The sequence below is a fragment of the Ranitomeya variabilis genome, chromosome 5, assembly GCF_051348905.1.
Source record: "Ranitomeya variabilis isolate aRanVar5 chromosome 5, aRanVar5.hap1, whole genome shotgun sequence".
In the NCBI taxonomy this organism is placed as follows: Eukaryota; Metazoa; Chordata; class Amphibia; order Anura; family Dendrobatidae; genus Ranitomeya; species Ranitomeya variabilis.
The window spans coordinates 154,126,882-154,149,303 of NC_135236.1; the positions used below are offsets into that span (position 1 = coordinate 154,126,882).

The 22,422-nt window shown below is 48.8% G+C and overlaps 1 protein-coding gene across 2 annotated transcripts in view; it reads right to left on the reverse strand.

The window, feature by feature from the left end:
• Positions 1–22,422, reverse strand: part of SV2B (synaptic vesicle glycoprotein 2B) — a 263,857-nt gene that overhangs the window by 151,585 nt on the left and 89,850 nt on the right. Inside the window, exon 1 of one of the 2 annotated variants that reach the window (XM_077263429.1) lies at positions 17,795–18,034. The exons of the other annotated variant lie outside the window; for it this stretch is intronic. The gene's annotated coding sequence lies outside the window, so the exon portion shown is untranslated. Of the gene's footprint in view, positions 1–17,794; positions 18,035–22,422 lie in introns of those variants that run through there. 2 annotated transcript variants of the gene reach the window in all.

Below are 22,422 nucleotides of genomic sequence, written 5' to 3' on the forward strand. Positions count from 1 at the left end.
CAAAGGTTGCTCTTTTAATTTCGCTCCTTGCACACGCTGAATGAAACACGTATAACATTTAGCCCTTTATACAGTCAAACTGTGTTGGAGGCGCGAGTTCCCTTTGTAATGAGACGCAGCACAGATGTCAAGAATCCCACCTTGGTGCTGGGTGCAGCCTCCTGAGCGTTGTTATTTGCTGTACAGGAGTCTGCGCTGTCGTGTTATCCCCTGGCCTAGCGCTGTTAGCGCTGCCCATCTTCTGACCTCATTTAATGTTGGCCGGTGCGGTTCGCGATGCCCATGAATCACAGCCCCGCAGTGTATTGACATAGTTTAAACACTGCGGGGCTGGGATTCATGGCCTGGCGCAGTACATATGTTCGCCTCTCGCTTGGGTTCTTACACCTGCTTCAGACTATGTGGCGTCATCTGATCCCTTATCGCATGCCACGGCCATGAAGCCGCACAGTCCGAAGAAGGCGGAAGGAGAGGAGGGACAGGCGAACTGATGCACTGATCCTGCCCATCAATCACACCCTCGCAGTCCCAATAAATAAGACACCGAGGGGCGTTGTGTGGGTCAGGGCGGCCGCAGAGGCGCAGGCAGCCAAACAATGATGCCAGAAGACGGGCAGCGCTACCAAGGGGGTTGCAGCGTGTCATTACAAAGGAAAGTCACACCACCGGGACGGTTAAATGGTCACACAGAGGACACATTGCAGACGTGTTTTCAGTTCCACATGTGCGAGGAGAATACGTTTCTGAGCCACCTTGCACACATGCAGCATTACCGCTGTACAAGGTGGCTGGATAACGTAAAAACGCCTGGGGGAGGGGGGACAGGTTCCCTTCAATTTCAGTTCTTGTGTCTGCGTGGCTTTTGCAGGACACGTTGCCGGCTGCACAGCAGGGGAACAGCTGGCGGTGCTGGACCCCACTGACACATTGGCTGGTGTTTTTCTCTGTGCAGCTAGCACATCTGGGCAAAAACTGGCGGTGTGTTAGAGCCCAGGGACAGCAGGAGGAGGAGCAGGAGGAGGAGGAGCAGGCGGAGGGGAGTGTAGGCCGAAGCCTGCACAGGCGGCAGCTTTGGGTGTGTTGTGTCTGCGTGGCTTTTGCAGGACACGTTGCCGGCTACACAGCAGGGGAACAGCTGGCGGTGCTGGACCCCACTGACACATTGGCGAGGTGTTTGGCTCTGTGCAGCCAGCACTTCCGGACAGCAACTAGCGTTGTTGGAGCCCGGGCTCTGCAGGTGGAGCAGAGTGTAGGCCGAAGCCTAATTGAACCGATTTCAAAAGTCACCTTTAACCCCCCCTCAGGGGTTACAAAGTAGAAGAGCCACAGCTTATGCAGCAGCAGTGCTGCGCAAGTCAAAGGTTGCTCTTGTAATTTTTCTCCTTGCACACGCTGAATGGAACACGTATAACATTTAGCCCTTTATACAGTCAAACTGTGTAATGGAGGCGAGAGTTCCCTTTGTAATGAGACGCAGCACAGGTGTCAAGAATCCCACCTTGGTGCTGGGTGCAGCCTCCCGAGCGTTGTTATTTGCTGTACAGGAGTCTGCGCTGTCGTGTTATCCCCTGGCCTAGCGCCGTTAGCGCTGCCCATCTTCTGGCATCATGTAATGTCGGCCGGTGCGGTTCGCGATGACCATGAATCCCAGCCCCGCAGTGTATTGACATAGTTTAAACACTGCGGGGCTGGGATTCATGGCCTGGCGCAGTACATATGTTCGCCTCTCGCTTGGGTTCTTACACCTGCTTCAGACTATGTGGCGTCATCTGATCCCTTATCGCATGCCACGGCCATGAAGCCGCACAGTCCGAAGAAGGCGGAAGGAGAGGAGGGACAGGCGAACTGATGCACTGATCCTGCCCATCAATCACACCCTCGCAGTCCCAATAAATAAGACACCGAGGGGCGTTGTGTGGGTCAGGGCGGCCGCAGAGGCGCAGGCAGCCAAACAATGATGCCAGAAGACGGGCAGCGCTACCAAGGGGGTTGCAGCGTGTCATTACAAAGGAAAGTCACACCACCGGGACGGTTAAATGGTCACACAGAGGACACATTGCAGACGTGTTTTCAGTTCCACATGTGCGAGGAGAATACGTTTCTGAGCCACCTTGCACACATGCAGCATTACCGCTGTACAAGGTGGCTGGATAACGTAAAAACGCCTGGGGGAGGGGGGACAGGTTCCCTTCAATTTCAGTTCTTGTGTCTGCGTGGCTTTTGCAGGACACGTTGCCGGCTGCACAGCAGGGGAACAGCTGGCGGTGCTGGACCCCACTGACACATTGGCTGGTGTTTTTCTCTGTGCAGCTAGCACATCTGGGCAAAAACTGGCGGTGTGTTAGAGCCCAGGGACAGCAGGAGGAGGAGCAGGAGGAGGAGGAGCAGGGGGAGGGGAGTGTAGGCCGAAGCCTGCACAGGCGGCAGCTTTGGGTGTGTTGTGTCTGCGTGGCTTTTGCAGGACACGTTGCCGGCTACACAGCAGGAGAACAGCTGGCGGTGCTGGACCCCACTGACACATTGGCGAGGTGTTTGGCTCTGTGCAGCCAGCACTTCCGGACAGCAACTAGCGTTGTTGGAGCCCGGGCTCTGCAGGTGGAGCAGAGTGTAGGCCGAAGCCTAATTGAACCGATTTCAAAAGTCACCTTTAACCCCCCCTCAGGGGTTACAAAGTAGAAGAGCCACAGCTTATGCAGCAGCAGTGCTGCGCAAGTCAAAGGTTGCTCTTGTAATTTTTCTCCTTGCACACGCTGAATGGAACACGTATAACATTTAGCCCTTTATACAGTCAAACTGTGTAATGGAGGCGAGAGTTCCCTTTGTAATGAGACGCAGCACAGGTGTCAAGAATCCCACCTTGGTGCTGGGTGCAGCCTCCCGAGCGTTGTTATTTGCTGTACAGGAGTCTGCGCTGTCGTGTTATCCCCTGGCCTAGCGCCGTTAGCGCTGCCCATCTTCTGGCATCATGTAATGTCGGCCGGTGCGGTTCGCGATGACCATGAATCCCAGCCCCGCAGTGTCTTAACATTGTTAAAACACTGCGGGGCTGGGATTCAGGGCCTGGCGCAGCACATATGTTCGCCTCTCACACTCGGGTCCTTACACCCGCTTCAGACTGTGCGGCGTCATCTGATCCCTTATCGCATGCCACGGCCATGAAGCCGCACAGTCCGAAGAAGGCGGAAGGAGAGGAGGGACAGGCGAACTGATGCACTGATCCTGCCCATCAATCACACCCTCGCAGTCCCATTAAATAAGACAACGAGGGCTGTTGTGTGGGTCAGGGCGGCCGCAGAAGCGCAGCCAGCCAAACAATGATGCCAGAAGACGGGCAGCGTTACCAAGGAGCTTGTTGCGTGTGTCAATACAAAGTCAAATCACACCTGAGGGACGTTTTAATGGTCACAGAGGACACATTTTAGACGTGTTCACTTCAACATGGGCAAGGAGAATAAGTTTCTGAGCCACCTTGAACACATGCAGCATTACTGCTGTTCAAGGTAGCTGTAAAACATAGAAACACCTGGGGGAGGGGGGACAGGTTCCCTTCAATTTCAGTTCTTGTGTCTGCGTGGCGGTCGCAGGACACGTTGCCGGCTACACAGCAGGGGAACAGCTGGCGGTGCTGGACCCCACTGACACATTGGCTGGTGTTTTTCTCTGTGCAGCTAGCACATCTGGGCAAAAACTGGCGGTGTTAGAGCCCAGGGTCAGCAGGAGGAGCAGGGGGAGCGGAGTGTAGGCCGAAGCCTGCACTCGAGCAAGTTGAAAGGAAACCTTTAACCCCCCCCCCCCCCAGGCGTTTGTAGCTGAAAGAGCCATTGTGTACAGCACTAATGCTGGAAAAGGTAAACTTAGCTCTTTTAATTATGGTCCTTGTACATGCGGAACCTAACATTTATGAAATATGTCCCCACACAGCGTTAAACCGTCCGGTAGGTGGAACTTTCCTTTGTCGTGTGACGCAGCACAGCCATCATTTTTACCCCCTTGTCGCCGTTCGCCCCCTCCTCAGCGTTGTTTGAATCTGTCCCGGAGCCTGCGCTGTTAGGTTAGCCCATGGCCATGCACACATGTTGCGCTGCCCGTCTTCTGACCTCATTTGGTGTCAGGCTGGCTGCGCCTGTGCGGGTGCGCTGGCCGAGATCCCGCCTCGCAGTGTCGTCTCATGTAATCCCACCGCGGGCCTGTGATCCGTGCCCGTGCGCAGTGCATATCCTCTCCTCTCACTCCCCTCCCTACGGCTTTTTCAGACTGTGCGGTGTCACGGCCGTGGCATGCTATTAGGGACCAGCTGACATCGCACAGTCTGAAGAAGCCATAGGGAGGGGAGTGAGAGGAGAGGATATGCACTGCGCACGGGCACGGATCACAGGCCCGTGGTGGGATTACATTAGACGACACTGCGAGGCGGGATCTCGGCCAGCGCACCCGCACAGGCGCAGCCAGCCTGACACCAAATGAGGTCAGAAGACGGGCAGCGCAACATGTGTGCATGGCCAAGGGCTAACCTAACAGCGCAGGCTCCGGGACAGATTCAAACAACGCTGAGGAGGGGGCGCACGGCGCCAAGGGGGTAAAAATGATGGCTGTGCTGCGTCACACGACAAAGGAAAGTTCCACCTACCGGACGGTGTAACGCTGTGTGGGGACACATTTCATAAGTGTTTGGTTCAGCATGTGCAAGGAGCATCACGAAAAGAGGCACTTTTTCCCTTTGCATCATTACTGCTGCACAAGGTGGCTCCTTCAGTAACAAACGCCTGGGGGGGGGGGGGGGTCAGGTTCCCTTACATTTAACTTGTTGTGCCTGCGTGGCGGTCGCAGTACACGTTGCCGTATACACAGCTGGGGAACAGCTGACGTTACTGAACCCCAATAACAGAGGAGGGACTGTTGACTGTGCGTACAGCACTTCTGGACGGCAACTGGCGGTGTTGGAGCCCAGGGACAGGTGGAGGAGGAGGAGGTTGGAGGAGGTAGGAGGGATTGCCACACACACAGCAGGGGAACAGCTGACGTTACTGAACCCCAATAACAGAGGAGCGACTGTTGACTGTGCGTACAGCACTTCTGGACGGCAACTGGCGGTGTTGGAGCCCAGGGACAGGTGGAGGAGGAGGAGGTTGGAGGAGGTAGGAGGGATTGCCACACACACAGCAGGGGAACAGCTGACGTTACTGAACCCCAATAACAGAGGAGCGACTGTTGACTGTGCGTACAGCACTTCTGGACGGCAACTGGCGGTGTTGGAGCCCAGGGACAGGTGGAGGAGGAGGAGGTTGGAGGAGGTAGGAGGGATTGCCACACACACAGCAGGGGAACAGCTGACGTTACTGAACCCCAATAACAGAGGAGCGACTGTTGACTGTGCGTACAGCACTTCTGGACGGCAACTGGCGGTGTTGGAGCCCAGGGACAGGTGGAGGAGGAGGAGGTTGGAGGAGGTAGGAGGAGGTAGGAGGGATTGCCACACACACAGCAGGGGAACAGCTGACGTTACTGAACCCCAATAACAGAGGAGGGACTGTTGACTGTGCGTACAGCACTTCTGGACGGCAACTGGCGGTGTTGGAGCCCAGGGACAGGTGGAGGAGGAGGTTGGAGGAGGTTGGAGGAGGTAGGAGGGATTGCCACACACACAGCAGGGGAACAGCTGACGTTACTGAACCCCAATAACAGAGGAGCGACTGTTGACTGTGCGTACAGCACCTCTGGACGGCAACTGGCGGTGTTGGAGCCCAGGGACAGGTGGAGGAGGAGGAGGTTGGAGGAGGTAGGAGGAGGTAGGAGGGATTGCCACACACACAGCAGGGGAACAGCTGACGTTACTGAACCCCAATAACAGAGGAGGGACTGTTGACTGTGCGTACAGCACTTCTGGACGGCAACTGGCGGTGTTGGAGCCCAGGGACAGGTGGAGGAGGAGGAGGTTGGAGGAGGTAGGAGGGATTGCCACACACACAGCAGGGGAACAGCTGACGTTACTGAACCCCAATAACAGAGGAGGGACTGTTGACTGTGCGTACAGCACTTCTGGACGGCAACTGGCGGTGTTGGAGCCCAGGGACAGGTGGAGGAGGAGGAGGTTGGAGGAGGTAGGAGGGATTGCCACACACACAGCAGGGGAACAGCTGACGTTACTGAACCCCAATAACAGAGGAGCGACTGTTGACTGTGCGTACAGCACTTCTGGACGGCAACTGGCGGTGTTGGAGCCCAGGGACAGGTGGAGGAGGAGGAGGTTGGAGGAGGTAGGAGGGATTGCCACACACACAGCAGGGGAACAGCTGACGTTACTGAACCCCAATAACAGAGGAGCGACTGTTGACTGTGCGTACAGCACTTCTGGACGGCAACTGGCGGTGTTGGAGCCCAGGGACAGGTGGAGGAGGAGGAGGTTGGAGGAGGTAGGAGGAGGTAGGAGGGATTGCCACACACACAGCAGGGGAACAGCTGACGTTACTGAACCCCAATAACAGAGGAGGGACTGTTGACTGTGCGTACAGCACTTCTGGACGGCAACTGGCGGTGTTGGAGCCCAGGGACAGGTGGAGGAGGAGGTTGGAGGAGGTTGGAGGAGGTAGGAGGGATTGCCACACACACAGCAGGGGAACAGCTGACGTTACTGAACCCCAATAACAGAGGAGCGACTGTTGACTGTGCGTACAGCACTTCTGGACGGCAACTGGCGGTGTTGGAGCCCAGGGACAGGTGGAGGAGGAGGAGGTTGGAGGAGGTAGGAGGAGGTAGGAGGGATTGCCACACACACAGCAGGGGAACAGCTGACGTTACTGAACCCCAATAACAGAGGAGGGACTGTTGACTGTGCGTACAGCACTTCTGGACGGCAACTGGCGGTGTTGGAGCCCAGGGGCAGGTGGAGGAGGAGGAGGTAGGAGGAGGTAGGAGGGATTGCCACACACACAGCAGGGGAACAGCTGACGTTACTGAACCCCAATAACAGAGGAGGGACTGTTGACTGTGCGTACAGCACTTCTGGACGGCAACTGGCGGTGTTGGAGCCCAGGGACAGGTGGAGGAGGAGGAGGTTGGAGGAGGTAGGAGGGATTGCCACACACACAGCAGGGGAACAGCTGACGTTACTGAACCCCAATAACAGAGGAGCGACTGTTGACTGTGCGTACAGCACTTCTGGACGGCAACTGGCGGTGTTGGAGCCCAGGGACAGGTGGAGGAGGAGGAGGTTGGAGGAGGTAGGAGGGATTGCCACACACACAGCAGGGGAACAGCTGACGTTACTGAACCCCAATAACAGAGGAGCGACTGTTGGGACTGTGCGTACAGCACTACCAGGCAACAACTAGCGGTGTTGGAGCCCAGGGACAGGTGGAAAAGCAGAGGAACACAATGTAGGCCGAAGCCTGAGAAAGTCGAAAGGGAACCTTTAACCCCCCCCCAAGGCGTTTGTAGCTGAAAGAGCCAGCTTGTGCAGCACAAAAGATGCAAAAGGAAAAGGTGGCTCTTTTCATCATGCTCCTTGCAAACACAGAACTAAACACTTATAAAATGTGTCCCCTGCAACCGTAAAACCGTCCCGGAGGTGGGACTTTCCTTCGTAATGTGACGCAGCCCAGCCGTCATTCCTACCCCCCCGGCGCCGCGCACCGGCTCCTCAGCGTTGTTTTATTCCGTCCAGGAGCCTGCGCTGTTATGTTATCCCGTGGCCAGGCACACTTAGCGCTGCCCGTCTTCTGGCATCATTTGGTGTCTGGATGGCTGCGCCTGTGCGGCCGCGCTGGCAGAGAGCCCGCCTCGCAGTGTCTTCTGATTTAATCCCACTGGGGGCCTGGGATCCATGGACATGCGCAGTGCATATCTGAACCTCCACCTCTCACTCATCTCCCTATGGCTTCTTCAGACTGTGCGGTGTCACGGCCGTGGCATGCTGTTAGGGACCAGCTGACACCGAACAGTCTGAAGAAGCCATAGGGAAATGAGTGAGAGGTGGAGGTTCAGATATGCACTGCGCATGTCCATGGATCCCAGGCCCCCAGTGGGATTAAATCAGAAGACACTGCGAGGCGGGCTCTCTGCCAGCGCGGCCGCACAGGCGCAGCCATCCAGACACCAAATGATGCCAGAAGACGGGCAGCGCTAAGTGTGCCTGGCCACGGGATAACATAACAGCGCAGGCTCCTGGACGGAATAAAACAACGCTGAGGAGCCGGTGCGCGGCGCCGGGGGGGTAGGAATGACGGCTGGGCTGCGTCACATTACGAAGGAAAGTCCCACCTCCGGGACGGTTTTACGGTATCAGTGGACACATTTTATAAGTGTTAAGTTCTGCGTGTGCAAGGAGCTAAACAAAAATAGCTACCTTTTCCTTGGGCAGCATTACTGCTGCACAAGGTGGCTCTTTCAGTAACAAACGCCTTGGGGGGGGGGGGACAGATTCCCTTACATTTCAGTTGTTGTGTCAGCGTGGCGGTCGCATGACACATTGCCGGCTACACAGCTGGGGATCAGCTGACGTTACTGAAACCCAATAACACTGGGTCGTATGTTTTGACTGTGCAGACGGCACGTCTGAGCCTCAACTGGCGGTGTTGGAGCCCAGGAATTTAAGTTCAGGTGGTAGAAAGATGAACACAACAGGAGACCTGGATAACGTATACAGTGACCTAATTATTCAATCAGGAGGAGGAGTGGCAAATTCCGGCGAGATCCAGGCCTTGTTCATTTTCAGGAAAGTAAGCCGGTCAACGTTATCGGAGGATAGTCGCATGCGACGGTCAGTTAGTACACCACCTGCAGCACTAAAGACACGTTCCGATAATACACTGGCCGCAGGGCAAGACAGCACCTCCAATGCATACTGGCTTAGCTCTGGCCATGTATCCAGCTTTGAGACCCAAAACTTGAAAGGGGAAGAGCCGTCTGGGAGTACAGCAAGAGGGCAAGACATGTAGTCTGTCACCATCTGACGGAACCGTTGCCTCCTGCTGACTGGAGCCGTCTGTGATGGTGTAGACTTTTGTGGCGGGCACAGAAAACTGTGCCACAGTTCGGCCATACTGGTCTTGCCTTGGGCAGAGGCACTGCTTCTGCTCCCTCTTTGTGCAGAGCCTCCACCACGGCCTGGACGCACTGAGCTGCTTTGGAATGCACTAGCAGCACTTCTCTCAGTTGGAATGGAGAAGATGATGGAATTGACCAGTGTGTCTTGGTACTCCCGCATTTTTCGCTCCCGGTTCAACGGTGTGATGAGGCTTTCTACGTTGTCCCGGTAGCGAGGATCGAGGAGGGTGAACACCCAATAATCAGACATGTTGAGAATGTGGGCGATGCGGCGGTCGTTTCTCAGGCACTGCAGCATGTAATCCACCATGTGCTGCAGACTGCCAACTGCCCAAGAAACGCTGTCCCCTGCTGGAGGCGTGATCTCTGCCCGCTCGTCATCACCCCACCCTCGCTGTACACACTGAGTACTGGACAATTGTGTAACTCCCTCCTCTGGACGGATGTCTTCCTCCTCCATTGACTCCTCCTCATCCTCCTCACAAACGGTCCCCTGCCTACGCGTTTGTGAGGAACCACGTGGCGCTGACTGTCCAGAAGATGATGGAAATGGTGAATCCTCATCCTCCACCTCTTCCACAACATCATCCCTTAGCGCTTGCAGTGATTTTTCAAGCAGGCAGATAAGGGGGACAGTCATGCTGACTAGTGCATCATCTGCACTCGCCATCCGCGTGGAATAATCAAAGGGACGCAAAACCTGGCAGACGTCATTCATAGTGGCCCACTCTGTGGTTGTGAAGTCTGTACGGCGCTGACTGCGACTTTTTTGCGCCTGAAGCAGCTGGTACTCCATTACAGCTTGCTGCTGCTCACACAACCGCTCCAACATATGTAACGTGGAATTCCACCTGGTAGGTAGGTCACATATGATGCGATGTTCCGGCAGGCGGTGTCGGCGCTGCAGAGCCGCAATGCGCGCTTTTGCCGTGCTGGAACGCCGCAAGTGAGCACACTCTAGGCGGACCTTGTGCAGCAGTGCATCAAGATCCGGATAGTCCCTCAAAAAGCTCTGCACGACCAAATTGAGCACATGTGCCAGACATGGGATGTGAGTGAGGTTGCCGAGGCCCAGAGCTGCCACCAGATTTCGGCCATTATCACACACTACCATGCCTGGCTGGAGATTCGCTGGCACAAACCACACATCGCTCTCCTGCTTGATGGCATTCCAGAGCTCCTGCGCTGTGTGGCTACGATTCCCCAAGAAAATTAATTTCAAGACGGCCTCTTGACGTTTGGCCACGGCTGTGCTCATGTCGGTCGTAACAGGTACACGTTCATCACGGGTCCATGTGGAGGTGGACTGTGACGGCTCCTGCAGCGATGATTCTGAGGAACTGGTGTAAGAGGAGGAGTCAATGCGTACAGAATGGATTCCTGCAATCCTTGGAGTGGGCAGGACACGTCCTGCGCCACTCGCACGGTCTGTACCCGGCTCAACGACATTAACCCAATGGGCAGTGAGGGAAAGGTATCGCCCCTGTCCATGTTGACTGGTCCACGCATCGGTGGTGAGGTGGACCTTGCTACTGACGGCGTTCAGTAGCGCGTGTTTTATGTGTCCCTCCACATGCTTCTGCAGGGCAGGGACGGCTTGCCTGCTGAAGTAAAAGCGGCTGGGCACATTGTACTGTGGGACTGCCAATGACATCAAGTCACGGAAGCTGTCAGTCTCCACCAGCCTGAATGACAGCATTTCCAGTGACAGAAGTTTGGCAATGCCTGCAGTCAGAGCCTGTGCTCGTGGGTGGTTTGACGAGAAAGGCCGCCTTTTCTCCCATGCCTGTACTACCGATGGCTGTAGACTGGGCTGGGAGTGTGTGGATGACTGGGAAAGTGGCGCTGCGGGTGGAATTACAGCGGGTCTCTGGACAACAGGGGCAGAGGTTCTTCCACGGCGATCCTGGGAGGACGCCGAACCAGCTGCGTGTGAGGTAGAGGAAGAGGCAACACGAGCTGAAGAGGTGGTAGCTGCCGCTGTTGGTTGGCCTACCTCTTCAGTGTGTTTTTCTAACTCCGCCGGGTGCCTGTTGCGCACATGTTTCCACATGTTGGAGGTATTGAGGTTGCTGACATTTTTCCCTCTTTTGACTTTTTGATGACACACGTTGCATCTGACATAGCAAATGTCATCTGCAACTGTGTCAAAAAAGGACCAGGCACTGCAAGTCTTGGGAGCGCCCTTTTTGGCTTTTGGAAGAGACATGCTCCTAACGGGTGCCAAAGCGGAGGCTGCAGGATCCGCAGTCTTCCCCCTCCCTCTCCCTCTTTGGGCCGTACGGGGAATCTCTTCCTCAGAGCTGCTCCCACCACCTTCCTGTCCCTCACGCCAAGATGGGTCGAGGACCTCATCATCTACACTACCCTCTGCCCCCAACTGCTCCTCCTGGGTAGTCTCAGCAGCAGAGCACGCACCAGTAAGTGGCACCTGAGTGTCATCATCAGCTGATGCGGCCTGCGATGTGGTGACCGGAGCCACTGGCCCACCCGCCTCTTCAGAGGAAGACAGAAAAAGCTGTTGGGCATCACTGCACCCTGCCTCTTCTTCCATTTCTCCAATGCTGCTTGGCTGGCCCCCTGTTTCCAAGCCAAGAGATTCAGAGAACAGAAGTAGAGACGGCTCCTGTCCTGGGCTCTCTGTCTGCCTGGGCAATTTGGCAGGTGGTGAAGAGACAGATGGCTGCTCTCCAGTGCTCTGTGTCTGAGAGGATGTGGCACTAATGGAAGTTGATGCATTAGCTGCCATCCATCCGACAACAGCTTCAATTTGTTCTTCACGCAGCAGCGGTGTACGGCGCTCGGACACAAAGCTTCGCATGAACGACTGTTGCCTGGTGAAAGTGGGTGCTGATGAGTCACCGGTGCCCGCAGCAGGCACAGAATCCCCACGTCCCCTCCCTGCTCCGCGACGGCTCCCACGCCCCCGTGCCTTACTCACTGCCTTCTTCATCTTGGTTGACTGATAAAGATAAGCAGAAAAGTACTAACGGATTTGTGTGCTTATTCCTGAGCAACTCCTCCTAACAGGTATAAGAAGCACTAATTATCTAAAGTGTGGACTAGACTTTAATATGAGCTAATGTGGCCTACAGAAATGTAAAGTGGTGTAACTGGTGTGTTTGGTGAACTTTATTATTTATTTATTTTTTGGGGGCTGAACTGACAACAGATAGAGCTGCAATCACACGGAGACCGTGCAGACAGACGTAAACGGCGCTACAAGGCCCAAAAACCCTCCTCTACTTTATCCTATGTAGTGTTTTTCCACAAATTAGCTGGAGACGGGTGGAAAGACACTAATAGGATTTTTTTGAATAAATTAGCAGCAGACTACACTATTTGGAAAAAAAAGAAAATTGATTTGGCGGTATGACGCAGTGAAAAACCCTGAGCTGGAGACAACCAGGCTATAGCTGCTCACAGATTACAGGGCGAGCTGCAGTCACACGGAGACCGTGCAGACAGCCGTAAACGGCGCTGCAAGGCCCAAAAACCCTCCTCTACTTTATCCTATGTAGTGTTTTTCCACAAATTAGCTGGAGACGGGTGGAAAGACACTAATAGGATTTTTTTAAATTAATTAGCAGCAGACTACACTACTTTGAAAAAAAAGAAAATTGATTTGGCAGTATGACGCAGTGAAAAACCCTGAGCTGGAGACAACCAGGCTATAGCTGCTCACAGATTACAGGGCGAGCTGCAGTCACACGGAGACCGTGCAGACAGCCGTAAACGGCGCTGCAAGGCCCAAAAACCCTCCTCTACTTTATCCTATGTAGTGTTTTTCCACAAATTAGCTGGAGACGGGTGGAAAGACACTAATAGGATTTTTTTAAATTAATTAGCAGCAGACTACACTACTTTGAAAAAAAAGAAAATTGATTTGGCGGTATGACGCAGTGAAAAACCCTGAGCTGGAGACAACCAGGCTACAGCTGCTCACAGATTACAGGGCGAGCTGCAGTCACACGGAGACCGTGCAGACAGCCGTAAACGGCGCTGCAAGGCCCAAAAACCCTCCTCTACTTTATCCTATGTAGTGTTTTTCCACAAATTAGCTGGAGACGGGTGGAAAGACACTAATAGGATTTTTTAAAATTAATTAGCAGCAGACTACACTACTTTGAAAAAAAAGAAAATTGATTTGGCGGTATGACGCAGTGAAAAACCCTGAGCTGGAGACAACCAGGCTACAGCTGCTCACAGATTACAGGGCGAGCTGCAGTCACACGGAGACCGTGCAGACAGCCGTAAACGGCGCTGCAAGGCCCAAAAACCCTCCTCTACTTTATCCTATGTAGTGTTTTTCCACAAATTAGCTGGAGACGGGTGGAAAGACACTAATAGGATTTTTTTGAATAAATTAGCAGCAGACTACACTACTTGGGAAAAAAAAAAAAAAAAGGAACAGTATGAGGCAATGAACCACCCTCCCTGAACTGAATACAACCAACTATGGATGGCCTATGTGGCTGCACTCAGACTGGAGACTGGGCTGCACTCACACACACACACACACAGACCCTGCAGATCGCTGTGAAAACAGCGCTACAAGGCTAAAGCAAGGTGAATAGTAGGTGAACACAGCGGTTGCTAAATTAGCCTTTGGAAAGCACAAAGAAGCAAATCGCTATCTCTAAACTGTCCCTCAGTCAGCAAACAGCGTCCTGTCACTAACTGAATTCACAGCAGAGTGATCGCAAAATGGCGCCAGCGACTTTTAAACTGCATCATGACATCATTACACCAGCCAATCACAGCCTTGCCAGTAGTTTCATGCCCTCCATGCTAAACAGGATGTGCCCACACTTGGAATCAATCTCATTGGCTGAATTTCTGCTTTTTGAATCTTAGAACTTCCGATTCCGGTATCCGATACGCGGCAAGTATCGGAATCCCGGTATCGGAATTCCGATACCGCAAGTATCGGCCGATACCCGATACTTGCGGTATCGGAATGCTCAACACTACTCGTCATTGATGAGTGTCATGTATTACACGAACTACTCTGATTCGCAACATGGTGCAGACTAGTGCAGTTAGCAAATTATTCCGCACGGACAGCACACTGACCAAAATACACCGGAGACGTTACCTGTATTATTTTTTTTCATAAAAATCTGAAAAAATATGTATTTGTTCTTAATTTCCTATTTCAGACTTTTTATCACATCTTCCTTGCATGAATGAGGCCAGCCATCGTTCCTGAGCATATATTAACAGTATTAAGAGATATTCCTGACAGCTGCCACATGGACCCTAACAGCAACAGACAGGATGAACCTGATTAAATTATACGGCAGTTTTCTAGGCATGCTCTCTGGTCTGTGCGGAGGTCACCATGCAGGGAGGTGGAGAGGGTGAAATGTGATCATCACCGATTGTGAATGATGGACCCTATGCTTTATCCTTTATTGTAATCATGGCTGTGATGATGAGATGAATGCTGAGAAGTGATATGTACAGAACAAAAATTATCAATCCCATTTTAGGCTTAGTGAGTGTAAGACTGATGTTTTTTGTGTGTTTTTTAATATAAATAAATGATGCATTGAAAAAATAAAACAAGTGAAACCTGAAAAATGAACAGTAGTTTGGAAAATTCTCTTGTAAGGCTAGGATCACATCACATTTTTACTACACGGTTCGGTAGAGGCTTCCATCTGCACCTCTGCTAAAGATGATTCAGGCGTTAGATGTATCTGCCGACGGTGCTATTAACGTTAGTGAAGTTGAGAGTCACTTTGTGCTTTGACCTTATTTACTGCCGTTTCGGTCTTTTTTGAGGTGGGGATAAAAATGCAGTCGATTATGTTTTCGTGCCGGCCTCCAGAAGGTGGAAACTGAAGAAAATTATTTCAGACAGCGCATAAAATAACTCCTTCTGCTTCAATAAAGTCAATGGCCCCAACAGCAGATACACATGAATCCCATTTTAAAGGCATTCATTTGTCCATTATGAATGTCTAAAGCAGTATACCAGTATAAGGTTGATTGATGATATTATATAACTTGCCTGGACCCCAACCAATCCTTAAAATGAAGGGGAGCAGCACCAGTTAAGAGTTGTCCCATGTTGAATAGCAATGCACCACTCGCCTTCGTCCCGGCTAACTGGGGGGCGGTTCACTCATGATTGATTGACAGTTCAGACCAGCGGTATAGATATACTGTTGGCCCAAACATTTCTGATGCAGCTTTACCTCTATAGCATTAGAGGAGATTTGGCTGTATACAGCGATCTGGTCAGTTTCAGATCAGCATTAGCAAGCTCTATAGCAAAGAGCTTGTAAGTGCTGCACTCCTTGCATAGGAAAATGGTCACAATAGCGGTGAAAACCTAGATAATAAGAAGTACACAAAAAATAAAATGTCATCCATTCTTGAGAATGTAGAGGTTTTTTATTAAGTAAACAGCAAAGTTTCTTGATTTCACAAGAACTTTGAAATTTTAGCCATTTGAGATGATAAGAAAACCCCTGTTAGTGCTGCAGCTTCCCTTACATTTTTTCCCTGTGCAGCAATACTCTAGGCCTCCAGATAAGCAGAGGTCACAGATGTCAGACCTCCAACCTTCAGAATGCTATGGCATATCCTATCTGGAATATTCAGTGATAGAAATACCCTTCAAACCGTAGGCCAGTGATATATGATATACAGGATGTGAACAGATGCTATAAACCTCTATCAGTCACATGTAGGGTTACTCAGAGTCAGTATATAACACAAAAAAACATTTTCTAGATGTAAAGGTATTTATTGGCAATACCAATGTACAGGAATTGAGATTTCAGAACTGAGATACTTCTCCAATACATCCTTCCCAATATATTATTCTGCAGCTAGCACAATGTACAGAAGATTGCTTTGATGATCTGTCTAATAATGTTCCAGCTTTTATTTTAATGTATTAGGAATACACTGAAAAAGTAACACATGAAAAAACTCCAGCTGGGGTATGTGCACACGTTTCAAATTTGCAGCAGAATTCTCTACTGCTAAAACCAGAGTGATGGCAGGAAAAAAGTAGTTTGTGTGCGTTTTTTATGTGTTTTTACTTACGTTTTTTTTCCCCTGTCATTTGAATGGGTGAAAAATGTAGCAGAAACAATGAAAGAATTACCATGACACAGAAATCTCATTCCCTTTGCTGACACTGTAAAACACGTCCTCGGAAAAAAAGCAGCAAAAAAACGTGAACAAACCCCAAGTCACACTGAGGTTTTCCAAAGTCTGCGCCATTCTTTCACTTGCACTAAATAGTATCACTTTCTTTTAAGAACACTGACTGGTTGGTCTACATATTGGTCAAATAGTCCAAATATTGACAGTGATATTATTAGATGGGACATACTGATTTCTAATTGCCTTTATAACTGTGAACTCTCCTGTTATCTATTATGCATATTGAAATTAATAACGGAATAATACAGAATTTCAGTCAAACCTGTTATAAAAGGAGTTAAAATTTAATCCATAAATGCAAAAAAAAGAAGTAATTCTCGTAAATCTGATCAGCACACATAGCCAGACAGCATTTCAATATGAGATTATGTACAGGCAGCATCTTCCCAGATAAGTGGATGCCAGGTAATATTACTATGCCAAGGTTACAGCAAGATACAATCTACCGGAAATTGTGTGTCTTGGGCATTGTAGTTACTGGTCCAAGGGAGGACGGATCATTTAATAAAGAAGTTGGAATAAATGTAATTGTGCCCAAATCTTTTGAGACAATCACCAAAAAATTGCATTGTAAATTGATCTTCTATGGAGGGGTGGCTTGAAGATGGCGAGTATACATAATCTGTGTTATGGTGGTCCTCAAAACATCTTATAGAAAATCAGTTTCGGATAAGAGGATGCCTCTTTTTTTTTTGAAGGTTACACTATATATAAACATTACCCCACAATGCCCAAGACCTAAGGAGGATCAAAGCCACCAAAATTGCATTGTAAATGGATCTTCTAGGGAGGGGTGGCTTGAAGATGGTGCATATGCATAATATATGGTGGTCCTCAAAACATCTGATAGAAAATCAGCTCCGGATAAGGGGATGCTCTTCGCTCTTTTTTTTTGGGGGGGGGAGGTTGCAGTATTTATAATCATTACCCCACAATGCCCAGTACCTAAGAAGGACTAATACAAAAAAAAGACATTGTAAGTGGATCTTCTCAGAAGGGATAGCTTGAGGCTGATGTACAGTACATACATAATACAAGATGGTCCTTCTCGTTATTTTATTTTTGGAGGATGGACTGTTTTGAAACATTACCCCACAAAGCCCAGGAACGAAGAAGTGATTTCTCAATGTGTGTTTCTCCTACATATACTTCCAGCAGTGCACACATTGTACCAGAGACCTGTGATTAACACTTTATACTACTGACCTTATTATACAACTACCACATTTACAATATAATATATTTATGGTCTGGTACCCATATGGGCGCCAACATTATGATATTCCTGCACCCATATGATAATAAATACTGTATACAGCATACATACGCAAAGTACAGTAATGCATAAACATAAAAAAACAAATCATTACTCCCGGGATCAAATAAAATACCCTTCCTATTAATCTTTCCTGTAAGAAGTGTATGTATTATTTCTAGTTAACCGAGAAACAAATCAGCAAACTACATGGCGCTGCCCAAGAAGCTTAGTGAACCAGGCCAAGCGTATTTATTAAAATTACCTGATTATATAAAAAATCAGATACAGAGAAGATGTGATTCCTACCGGATGTAACGAGTAATGAATTCCACAGTTCTTGGAAATCCACCTCTATTATTGAGGTGCCATTGAGAGAGGTCCTTCAGAGGGTTCCGTGCCCCGAGCAGATCGCAAGCCTAAGATTAAGTGTACAGCTCTCGAGAACCAAGCCGATCATCCCAGTGTAGCAGCATATCCAGGCATCACCGGGATACGAGCAATGGAAGAGTCCATCAGCCTGTATGGCACACAAATAAAACAAGCACTGAGGCTCAGGGGAGGCAGGGACTGGAGAAGCAGATGGAGGGAGGGGGAGGCGGATTGCTAACATGACAGATGTGGTGACTTTTAAGTTAAAGAGAGAACGGATAATGCACAGTACACCGAGCAGGACGTGAACATGGAACTTAATGTGAAAATTAACAATTGCGGTTACGCAATATTTATATTAAGATGACTTTATTTAACATTAGCTGTATATCCGGCAGAATTCGCAGACAGCGAACATTTAATATCCCAGCAAAAAAAGGTTTTAGTATAATGAATCATCACAGTGAAATTGGGTCAAATCAATATGCAACTATTGTGGGCAGGCAGGTAAAATTCAAGATGAAAGTCAATATTTTTTTGTTATCATCTGTAACAAGAAATAGTATGTAGACATGTAAAATGGGGGTTGAACTTTTATAAAGATTTTTCATTTCAAAATCGGAAATCAGACGCTGAGATCACATGTCTACTAGTCATCCAGCTAAAATGGAAAAAAAAAACTGAAAGCTTTAACTCGTTGATGAACTATGAGGTACAGTTTTGTCATATCCTGCTAAGAAAAGTGTGAAGTTGCCCCAGGAGCTGAGACTGGTTCATAGGCGGATGCCGGCTGTGTTAGATTGTATAAATATGATCCCAAATGTTATGTAAAATGTTTCCAATAAAAACTTTAACTAAATCCACAAAAAAAATCAGGTCCACTCCTCACTTAGGTCTGTCATCTGTTAATGGACATATAGGGGGCATCCATGCTACTGGTAGTACAAAGGCTTTGGAAAAGTGCTAAGACTCCTTGCTCCCCAAAAGAAATCCAGCAAATTCTGCGCTCTCAAATCCAAATGCCCCCCTCCCTTCTGAGCCCCAATGTGCCTAAACCTCATTGCGCATCCACATGTTTGGTATTTCTGTAGCGATGAGAGCCCACCTAATTAAGAAGTGCATTTTTTCAGAAGCATACTGTGGGCTACAGCGTAGTGGTGACTACAATGTACTGGGCACTACAATGTACTGGGCACTACAACGTACTGGGGACTATAACATTCTGGGCACTACAATGACAGTTTACAATTTTCATTCAGCAACATCCACTGCTGATTGTTTCTGGAAAACATTAATGACATCAAAATTGTCACTACACCTGCAGATAACTTCCAAAAGGGGTATAATTTCTAAAATAGGTTAACTTGAGGGAGGATTCTGCTCTTCTAGCACATAGGGCTTCTGTATATGGAGTCCGCAAACTATTCTAGGAAATTCTGTGCTCCAGGAGGCAAATAGCACTCCATCCCTCCAAATGGCTAAGCAGTACTATACAGACACATATGGGGTATTTCTACATTCAGCAGAAATTGTAGGACACATTTTGGGGCCATATTCAGCCATTTCCCAGTGTGAAAATGTAAAATATGGGGCTAAAGCAAAATTTGGGTGGTAAAAATGTAATTATTTTTTATTTACTGCCCAGTGGGGTATAACATTCTGTGATACACCTGTGGTGTCAAAATGAATACTACACCCTTACAGGAGTTCTTTGAGATGTGTAGTTTGTAAAATGAGATCTGGCACCTTAGGGGCTATGCCAATGTCTCATAGCACTCTCTAACCAGTCCAGCAAAATCTGAATTCCAATATGGCACTCCTTCCTTTCTAAGCTTAGCAATGTGCCTCAAAAGTAGTTTTAAACCACATATGGGGTATCGGTGTAATCAGGAGAAATTGCACAACAAATTTTGGTGCTAAAACATTTTTGAGGAAAAAATTATTTTTTCTCATTTTCACAGGTCAACATCATAAAATTCTGTGAAGCACCTGTGGATTCAAGGTGCTCACCAAAGATCTAGATAAATTCCTTGAGGGGTCTAGTTTCCAAAGTGTAGTCAATTGTGGGGGATTTCCACTGTTTAGACACATCAGGAGCTTTCCAAATGCAACATGCCACTGGCAGACAATTCCATCAAAGTATGCATTCCAAAATGTCACGCCTTCCTTTCTGAGCCCTGCTGTGCGCCCAACTGTTATTTTTCCCCATATATGGGGAATCGGCGGACTCAGGAGAAATTCCAAAATAGATTTTGGGGTCCATTTTCTCCTGTTACCTTGTGAAAATAAAGAATTTGGGTTTAAAAATATTTTTATGGGAAAAATGTGATTTTATTTCTATTCACAGCTCAATGTTATAAACTTCTGTGAAGTACCTTGGGGTTCAAGGTGCTCACCACACATCTAGATAAGTTCTTTGAGGGGTCTAGTTTCCAAAATGGGGTCACTTGTGGGGGCTTACACTGTTTAGGCACATCAGGGGCTCTCCAAATTCAACATGGCATCCTTCCAGCAAATTTTGCTTTCAAAATGTCAAATGGTGCTCCTTTCCTTTCGAGCCCTGCTGTGCGCCCAAACAGTAGTTTTACCCAAAATATGGGTTATCGGCGTACTCAGGAGAAATTGCACAACAAACTACTTGGTGCAATTTCTCTTGATGCACTTGTGAAAATGAAAAAATGGGGCTAAAGTTTCATTTTTGTGGGCAAAATGTGATTTTTTATTTTCACCACTTAACGTTATAAACTTCAGTGAGATTAGTTCCCTGAGGAGCTATTGTCTGAAGACTTTCCTCCCAAACACACACAACAGGGAAAAAAAACACAGTAGCTGGACATTAAACATCCACAATTACACCCTTGAGGTGGAGATATGGTGAGTAGGCATCTTGCCCATCTCTTACATGTACTCACAATAAACCCAAACCCCTGTAATGGCTGGTTAACCCCCTCAGCACATAGCATGCTGAGAGAAACTCTAAGGGTTTCACATCATGGAAGATAGCAACCTTCGTGACACATATCTCCCCTGACATACAGCGACCCTGTCACTATATATATATATATATATATATATATATATATATATATATATATATATATATATATATGTACAGCTGAAGCCAGAAGTTTACATACACTATATAAAAAGACACATATGCATGTTTTTCTCAATATCTGACATGAAATCAGAATAATCCTTTCCTGTTTTGGGTCAATTAGGATTACCATAATTATTAATATTTGTCAAATGCAGGCTTAATGAGAGAGAGAGAAAGAGAGAGAATGTTTTAAGGAATATTTATTACTGCAAAGTCAAAAGTTTAACACACTGCTTCTTTGTTTAGCATCATGAGAAAGTCTCAAGAAATCAGACAAGATATCAGGAAGAGAATTGTGGACTTGCACAAGTGTTGTGAACTCTATTTTTAGGCCCCCTCTAGTGGTCCCAAGCGGTACTGTGTAGTGTTGTCTTCTGCAGGTTGGCTGCATCAGCTGGTTCGTTATCCTTGGTTCGTTTCCTATTTAACTCACCTGGATACTCAGTTCCTTGCCTGCTATCAATGTATTCAGTGCTCTTCAGATTCCTTGTGATTACCTTGCTCCCAGCCTCTCCAAGACAAGCTAAGTTTTTGTCCGTTCATTTTTTGATTATCAGCATTCATCATGTTTCTTGTCCAGCTTGCTAAGATGTGATCTCCTCGCTTGCTGGTTGCTCTAGGGGACTGAGTTTCTCCCCCCACACCGTTAGTTGGTGCTGGGGTTCTTGAAATCTCAGTGTGGATATTTTGTTAGGGTTTTTTACTGACCGCACAGACCCCTTACTATTTTCTGCTATCTAGTATTAGTGGGCCTCATTTGCTGAATCTGTTTTCACCCCTGTGTATGTGCCTTCCTCTTACCTCACCGTTATTATTCGTTGGGGGCTTCTATATCTTTGGGGATTATTTCTCTGGAGGCAAGAGAGGTCTTTCTTTCTCTCTAGGGGTAGTTAGTTCCTCAGGCTGGCTCGAGACGTCTAGGATTTTTTAGGCACGTTCACCGACTTTTTATTTTGTCTGTTACTTTGGATTCTCGTATCTCTAGACGGAGGCTTCAGTATTTGGTGAAGTGGAAGGGCTATGGTCAGGAGGATAATTCCTGGGTTGTCGCCTCTGATGTTCATGCGGCCGATTTGGTTTGTGCCTTCCACGCGGCTCATCCTGATCGCCCTGGGGGTCTTGATGAGGGTTCGGTGACCTCTCCTCAAGGGGGGGGTACTGTTGTGAACTCTATTTTTAGGCTCCCTCTAGTGGTCACAAGCGGTACTGTGTAGTGTTGTCTTCTGCAGGTTGGCTGCATCAGCTGGTTCGTTATCCTTGGTTCGTTTCCTATTTAACTCACCTGGATACTCAGTTCCTTGCCTGCTATCAATGTATTCAGTGCTCTTCAGATTCCTTGTGATTACCTTGCTCCCAGCCTCTCCAAGACTAGCTAAGTTTTTGTCCGTTCATTTTTTGATTATCAGCATTCATCATGTTTCTTGTCCAGCTTGCTAAGATGTGATCTCCTCGCTTGCTGGTTGCT